The sequence below is a fragment of the Anolis carolinensis genome, unplaced genomic scaffold (assembly GCF_035594765.1).
Source record: "Anolis carolinensis isolate JA03-04 unplaced genomic scaffold, rAnoCar3.1.pri scaffold_7, whole genome shotgun sequence".
NCBI classification, from domain to species: Eukaryota; Metazoa; Chordata; class Lepidosauria; order Squamata; family Dactyloidae; genus Anolis; species Anolis carolinensis.
Window position 1 is genome coordinate 18687555 of NW_026943818.1, and position 8112 is coordinate 18695666.

An 8112-nucleotide genomic window follows, 5' to 3' on the forward strand; every position below is an offset into this window, starting at 1 on the left:
CAAATATAATAATACAATAAATATAATAATTATTAATTATATCTATTATATTGTACAGTAGAGTCTCACTTATCCAAGCCTCGCTTATCCAAGCCTCTGGATAATCCAAGCCATTTTTGTAGTCAATCTTTTCAATATATCGTGATATTTTGGTGCTAAATTCGTAAATACAGTAATTACAACATAACATTACTGCATATTGAACTACTTTTTCTGTCAAATTTGTTGTATAACATGAAGTTTTGGTGCTTAATTTGTAAAATCATAACGTAATTTGATGTTTAATAGGCTTTTCCTTAATCCCTCCTTATTATCCAAGTTATTCGCTTATCCAAGCTTCTGCCGGCCCTTTTAGCTTGGATAAGTGAGACTCTACTGTATATATATTTATGAATTATAATATGTTTATTATATTACGTATATTATATTACATATATTTATTATATTATATTTGACATATATAATACTTATTATGTTTATTATAATAAATATTAAATATGATATATAACTCAAATACAATACAGTAGAGTCTCACTTATCCAACACTCCCTTATCCAAGGTTCTCAATTATCCACATTTTTGTAGTCAATGTTTTCAATACTTTGTTATATTTTGGTGCTAAATTCGTAAATACAGTAGAGTCTCACTTATCCAAGCCTCGCTTATCCAAGTTTCTGGATTATCCAAGCCATTTTTGTAGTCAATGTTTTCAATATATCATGATATTTTGGTTCTAAATTCCTAAATACAGCAATTACTACATAGCATTACTGCGTATTGAATTAGTTTTTCTGTCAAATTTGTTGTATAATATGATGTTTTGGTGGTTAATTTGTAAAATCATAGCCTAATTTGATGTTTAATAGGCTTTTCCTTAATCTCTCCTTATTATCCAACATATTTGCTTATCCAACGTTCTGCTGGCCTGTTTATGTTGGATAAATGAGAGACTACTGTAATATAATAAATATAATATATGTAATATATGTAATATAATAATATACATAATATAATAAACATAATATGCATATAATATTCATAAATGATATATAATACTGTATAAGTCAAATATAATATAATAAATATAATATACATAATATAATAAATATATATTACATGTAATATAATAAACAATAATATAATAAATATATAATTGATAAATATAAATACAATATAATAGATATAATATAATTAATATAATAATAATAATAATACAATATAATATATACGCATCCCATGGCATTGCCCAGCCCATCATCCACAGTTCAGAGGACAAGGTTGCCACCGCCAGCCGTCAGTAGCCATGACTGTGGACTGTTACTGTTTCGCCCCTTGGATTTCGCAGTAAGCAGTCTAGAGCCAAGGTCCCGGCACGCTGGCCTTCCATAGGGACCCCAAAGGTCATCCATCCCAACCCAGTGAGAATCAATGGGACCCCAAAGGTCATCTATTCAAAATCAGTGAAACTCGAGGACCTCAAATGCATCCATTTCAAGCCAACTGCACCCAAGGGACACCCAAAAGTTATCAATATAAAATCAATGCAAGTCAATGGGAGCCAAAGGGAACCCCAAAGGCCATCTATCCCTGCCCTATGATAGACATTCCCGGGCTTATTATGTGTGTGTGTGTGTATATATATATATATCTCATATATGTGTGTGTGTGCTTTCAAAGCCTTGGAGCTGTTTGGGATTCCCATAACCCAGAATGCCCCTGCCTTGGACCCAAAGAGTCCCAAACACCTGCAGCTGAAAAGCAGCAAAAACACAAGCTTCCCCTTTAAAAGGAAAAAAAAGCCTACAGCCCTCCACTTCCGGGGGCACTTCCGGCCCCGCTTTTAATAATAGCCCCCCCCCCCCCAATATATTTTGTTTTTTTGTGGGATATTATATGGGTATAATGGATAGATAAATAGGTACATACATAGGTAGGTAAATAGATAGGAAGGTAGGTAGATAAATAGATAGGTAAATATGTAGGTAGGTAAATAGATAAATAGATAGATGAATAGATAGGTAAATAGGTAGGTAGGTAAATAGATAAATAGGTAGGTAAATAGATACATAGGTAGGTAGGTAAATAGATACATGGGTGGGTAGGTAGGTAAATAGATGGGTAGGTAGATAAGTAAATAGATACATTGATAGGTAGGTTGGAAAATAGGTAGGTAAGTAAATAGATACATAGATAAATAGGTTGGTCAATTGGTAGGTAGGTAAGTAAATAGGTTGGAAAATAGGTAAATAAATACAGTGATAGGTAGGTTGGAAAATAGGTAGGTAAACATACATAGGTAGGTAAATAGATACATAGATAAATAGGTTGGTCAATTGGTAAGTTGGTAGGTAAATAGGTAGGTTGGAAAATAGGTAGATAGGTAAACAGATACATAGGTAGGTAGGTAAATAGATACATAGATAAATAGGTTGGTCAATTGGTAAGTTGGTAGGTAAATAGGTAGGTTGGAAAATAGGTAGATAGGTAAACAGATACATAGGTAGGTAGGTAAATAGATACATAGATAAATAGGTTGGTCAATTGGTAAGTTGGTAGGTAAATAGGTAGGTTGGAAAATAGGTAGATAGGTAAACAGATACATAGGTAGGTAGGTAAATAGATACATAGATAAATAGGTTGGTCAATTGGTAAGTTGGTAGGTAAATAGGTAGGTTGGAAAATAGGTAGATAGGTAAACAGATACATAGGTAGGTAGGTAAATAGATACATAGATAAATAGGTTGGTCAATTGGTAAGTTGGTAGGTAAATAGGTAGGTTGGAAAATAGGTAGATAGGTAAACAGATACATAGGTAGGTAGGTAAATAGATACATAGATAAATAGGTTGGTCAATTGGTAAGTTGGTAGGTAAATAGGTAGGTTGGAAAATAGGTAGATAGGTAAACAGATACATAGGTAGGTAGGTAAATAGATACATAGATAAATAGGTTGGTCAATTGGTAAGTTGGTAGGTAAATAGGTAGGTTGGAAAATAGGTAGATAGGTAAACAGATACATAGGTAGGTAGGTAAATAGATACATAGATAAATAGGTTGGTCAATTGGTAAGTTGGTAGGTAAATAGGTAGGTTGGAAAATAGGTAGATAGGTAAACAGATACATAGGTAGGTAGGTAAATAGATACATAGATAAATAGGTTGGTCAATTGGTAAGTTGGTAGGTAAATAGGTAGGTTGGAAAATAGGTAGATAGGTAAACAGATACATAGGTAGGTAGGTAAATAGATACATAGATAAATAGGTTGGTCAATTGGTAAGTTGGTAGGTAAATAGGTAGGTTGGAAAATAGGTAGATAGGTAAACAGATACATAGGTAGGTAGGTAAAAAGATACATAGATAAATAGGTTGGTCAATTGGTAAGTTGGTAGGTAAATAGGTAGATTGGAAAATAGGTAGATAGGTAAACAGATACATAGGTAGGTAGGTAAATAGATACATAGATAAATAGGTTGGTCAATTGATAGGTAGGTAAATAGATATGTAGGTAGGTAGATGGGTAGGTACATATATACATAGGCAGGTAAATAGATAAACAGATAGGTAGACAGGTAAATAGATATGTAGGTAGGTAGGTAGATGTGAATATACATACATAAATTGATTGATTGATTGATTGATTGATTGACAGAACCTCAGTTTGGAGCTAATATTGGTAATATAATATATGGTAATATAATATAATATATAAGGAGCTAACATTTTGGGGAGGGATAAAAGTATCCAATAGAGATACCCCGGGATATATGGGAAGCCCATCATCCCCCCCCCCCCCCAATAGACGCAATGCAACAGGTTGCAAAACAGGGAGGGAGGGGCCAGATCCGCAGGAGGAAAGGAAGGGGGGGGTCCCCCAGATTAAGGGGTATAGACCCCCAATTCCTCCCTAGGGCTGCCATTGTGGGGAGGATGGGAGTTGTAGTCCCCGCCACCCACCTGCCTTACCTGCTGGCCATGGATGGCTCTCTCCTTCTGCTCCTTCCTCCAATGTTACTAATATCATATGATATAAATATAATATAATATAAATAATATAGAATATAATTTAATTAATCTAATAATATAATAAATGAAATGAAAAAAAATTATAATAATATAAAAACAATATAATATAAACATAATATAAATAAAAATAATATGGAATATAATTTAACTAATATAATAATATAAGAAATGAAATGAAAACAATTATAATAATATAAAAACAATATAATATAATAATATAATATAAAAACAATATAATAATATATAATAAATGAAATGAAATATATGTAATACAATAAATACACTAAAATGCAATATAGCAATATATAATATAAATAAAACAAAATAATATATGTATAATAATATATAATAGAATATACATAAAATATAATAAATGAAATATATGTAATACAATAAGTACACTAAAATGCAATATAGTGATATATAATATATAAAATAAAAATAATATAATACGTATAATATATAGTAGAATATACATAAAATATAATGAATGAAATGAAATATATGTAATACAATAAAAAATACAATATAGTAATATATAATTTATAAAATCAAAATAATATATAATATATAATAAAATATACACAAAATATAAATAAAACAAAATAATAAAAATATGTATATAAATAAAATAAAAATATAATACATAAATAATACAAGAAACAGAATATAAATAATATAAATAATAGAATAAAAATAAAATAAAAATAATATAGTCATATATAATGTAACATATGAAATAATCATACTAAATAGAATATAAATAACATAAAAATATACTATAGTCACGTATAACATAAAATAATAATAATATAAATATAAATAATATAGTCATATGTAATATAATAATAGAATATAAATAATATAAATATAAATAATACAATGTAGTAATATATAATAGAATAATAGAATAAAAATAAAATAAAAATAATATAGTCATATATAATGTAACATATATAAAACAATAATAAATAGAATATAAATAAAAATATAGTCATATATAATGTAACATATGAAATAATCATACTAAATAGAATATAAATAACATAAAAATATACTATAGTCACGTATAACATAAAATAATAATAATATAAATATAAATAATATAGTCATATGTAATATAATAATAGAATATAAATAATATAATATAGTAATATATAATAGAATAATAGAATAAAAATAAAAATAATATAGTCATATATAATATTAACATATAAAATAAAAATAATATAATATAGTCATCTATAATATAACCTATAATAATAATAGTGTGCTTCTTCTCCTTAATCTCCTTCTCCTTCTTCCCATTCATTAATTCCTTGCTTGCTTCCTTCTGGTGGATGTGGATCTGCTGGAGCTGGAGCTGCTGCTGCTGCGTCTCCTGCCTTTATAGCGCGGGCCTCGTAGTAACAGCGGAGACCTCGCGGCCCCATTCATAAGAAAAGCAGCATCCTACACAATGACGTCGGCCGTGACGTCAGCGGGAGACGGAGGCAGCCGGCGAGAGAGAGGCAGAGAGAGAGAGAGAGAGAGGCTATTTATAGCCCTGGAGAAGCAGAAGCCAGAGGGGAGGGGGGAAGGAGGAGAGGGGCCTTTGGGAAGGAAGTTATAGGATAGAATAATATGTACTGTAATAATATAATAAATAAAAATAATGGAATAAATATCATAATAATAATGATCTGATGTAATATTCTCACCCCCGAATGTCAGTGCTTTGCAAGGCAGTTCTCTTGCCCAGAGTTTCCTTTTCTATACTTTTCTATACTTTTATTTTCTATACTTAATACATGAGTTGGGATACTGTAAGAAGAAATACACAATGAAGAGTACTTAAATGACAATAGTTTCTTATTATTCTTAGTATTATTCTTATCCTTTTCTCACCCCAAGTTTTAACTAAGTGTCTCATGCGGCCCGCCCTGTTTTTATATATATATATATATATATATATATATATATATATATATATATATATATATACACACACATACACAGTAGAGTCTCACTTATCCAACATAAACGGGCCGGCAGAATGTTGGATAAGCGAATATGTTGGATAATAAGGAAGCATTAAGGAAAAGCCTATTACACATCAAATTAGGTTACGATTTTACAAATTAAGCACCAAAGCATCATGTTCTACAACAAATTTGACAGAAAAAATAGTTCAATACGCAGTAATGCTATGTAGTAATTACTGTATTTACGAATTTAGCACCAAAATATCACGATGTATTGAAAACATTGACTACAAAAATGCGTTGGATAATCCAGAATGTTGGATAAGCGAGTGTTGGATAAGTGAGACTCTACTGTATGTGTATATATATATATATATATATTGTGTTGCATTGTACATGATTATTTATTGTATTGTTTAATTGTATTATGATATGTTGTTTTATATTTTGCTATATTGTACTGTTCTGGGCATGGCCCCATGTAAGCCGCCCCGAGTCCCCGTTGGGGAGATGGTGGCGGGGTATAAATAAAGTTTTATTATTATTATTATTATTCTAAAAGTCCTAATAATAATAATAATAATAATATATTGGATGGCAGCTCCCATTATCCCTGAGAGCAGGAGTCCTGTAATAATAATAATGATAATAATAATAATAATATATTAGATGGCAACTCCCATTATTCACGAGAGCGGGAGTCTAATAATAATAATAATAATAATAATAATAATAATAATAATAATAATAATAATAATAATAATGATGTGGTGATGGGCACACTAGGTGCCGTGCCAAAAGATCTCAGCCGGCATTTGGAAACAATAGGCATTGACAAAATCATGATCTGCCAACTGCAAAAGGCCACCCGACTGGAATCTGTGCTCATCATCCGAAAATACATCACACAGTCCTAGACACTTGGGAAGTGTTCGACTTGTGGTTTTGTGATAGGAAATACAGCATGTCTATCTTGTTTGCTGTGTCATAATAAAATAAAATAATAATAATAATAATAATATATTGGTTGGCAACTCCCATTATCCCTGAGAGTGGGAGTCCAGTAATATTATAGTAATAGTAATAATAATAATAATAATAATAATAATAATAATAATAATAATGGATGGCAGCTGCCATTATCCCTGAGAGCAGGGGTCCTGTAATAATAATAATGATAATAATAATAATAAATTGGATGGCAGCTCCCAATATCCCGAGAGCAGGACTCCAGTAATATAATAATAATAATAATAATAATAATAATAATAATAATAATAATAATAAATTGGATGGCAGCTCCCATGATCCGCAAGAGCAGGAGTCCAGTAATATAAATAATAATAATAATAATAATAATAATAATAATATATTAGATGGCCACTCCCATTATCCCCAAGAGTTAGAGTCCAGTAATAATAATAATAATAATAACAACAATAATATGATATATTGGATGGCAACTCCCATCATTCCTGAGAGCATGAGTCCAGTAATATAATAATAATAATAATAACTTGGGAAGTGTTTGTGATTTTGTGAAACGAAATCCAGCATATCTATCTTGTTTGCTGTGTCATACAATAATAATAATAATAATAATAATAATAATAATAATAATATATTAGATGGCAGCTCCCATTATCCCTGAGAGCGAGAGTCCAATAATAATAATAATAATAATAACTCAGCCGCTACCAGGACCTCAAGATTGAACTTCAAAGACTCTGGCAGAAACCAGTGCAGGTGGTCCCAGTGGTGATGGGCACATAATAATAATAATAATAATAATATAATATTGATGGCAACTCCCATTATTCACAAGTGCGGGAGTCAAGAAGTCCTGTAATAATGATAATGATAATGATATTATATTGGTTGGCAACTCCCATTATCCCTGAGAGCAGGAGTCCAATAATATAATAATATTAATAATAATAATAATAATAATAATAATAATAATAATAATAATAATAATAATAATAAATTGGATGGCAACTCCCATTATCCCCGAGACTGGGCATCCAGAATAATAATAATAATAATAATAATAATAATAATAATAATAATAATAATAATAGCAACGTTGGACGGCCATCCCTGTGTTTCAACCCCTTCTTGTGCCC

At 30.1% G+C, this 8112-nt stretch overlaps 1 long non-coding RNA gene across 1 annotated transcript in view; it reads right to left on the reverse strand.

Annotated features, from left to right (window-relative positions):
• LOC134293213 (uncharacterized) overlaps positions 1 to 5943 on the reverse strand; it is a 28924-nt gene extending 22981 nt beyond the window's left edge. Inside the window, exons 1-2 of the long non-coding RNA XR_010000226.1 lie at positions 5277 to 5943; positions 3963 to 4010 (exon numbers count right to left, since the gene is read on the reverse strand). This is a non-coding gene — a long non-coding RNA (uncharacterized LOC134293213). The remainder of the gene's footprint in view (positions 1 to 3962; positions 4011 to 5276) is intronic.
• Positions 5944 to 8112: the final 2169 nt, after the last annotated feature.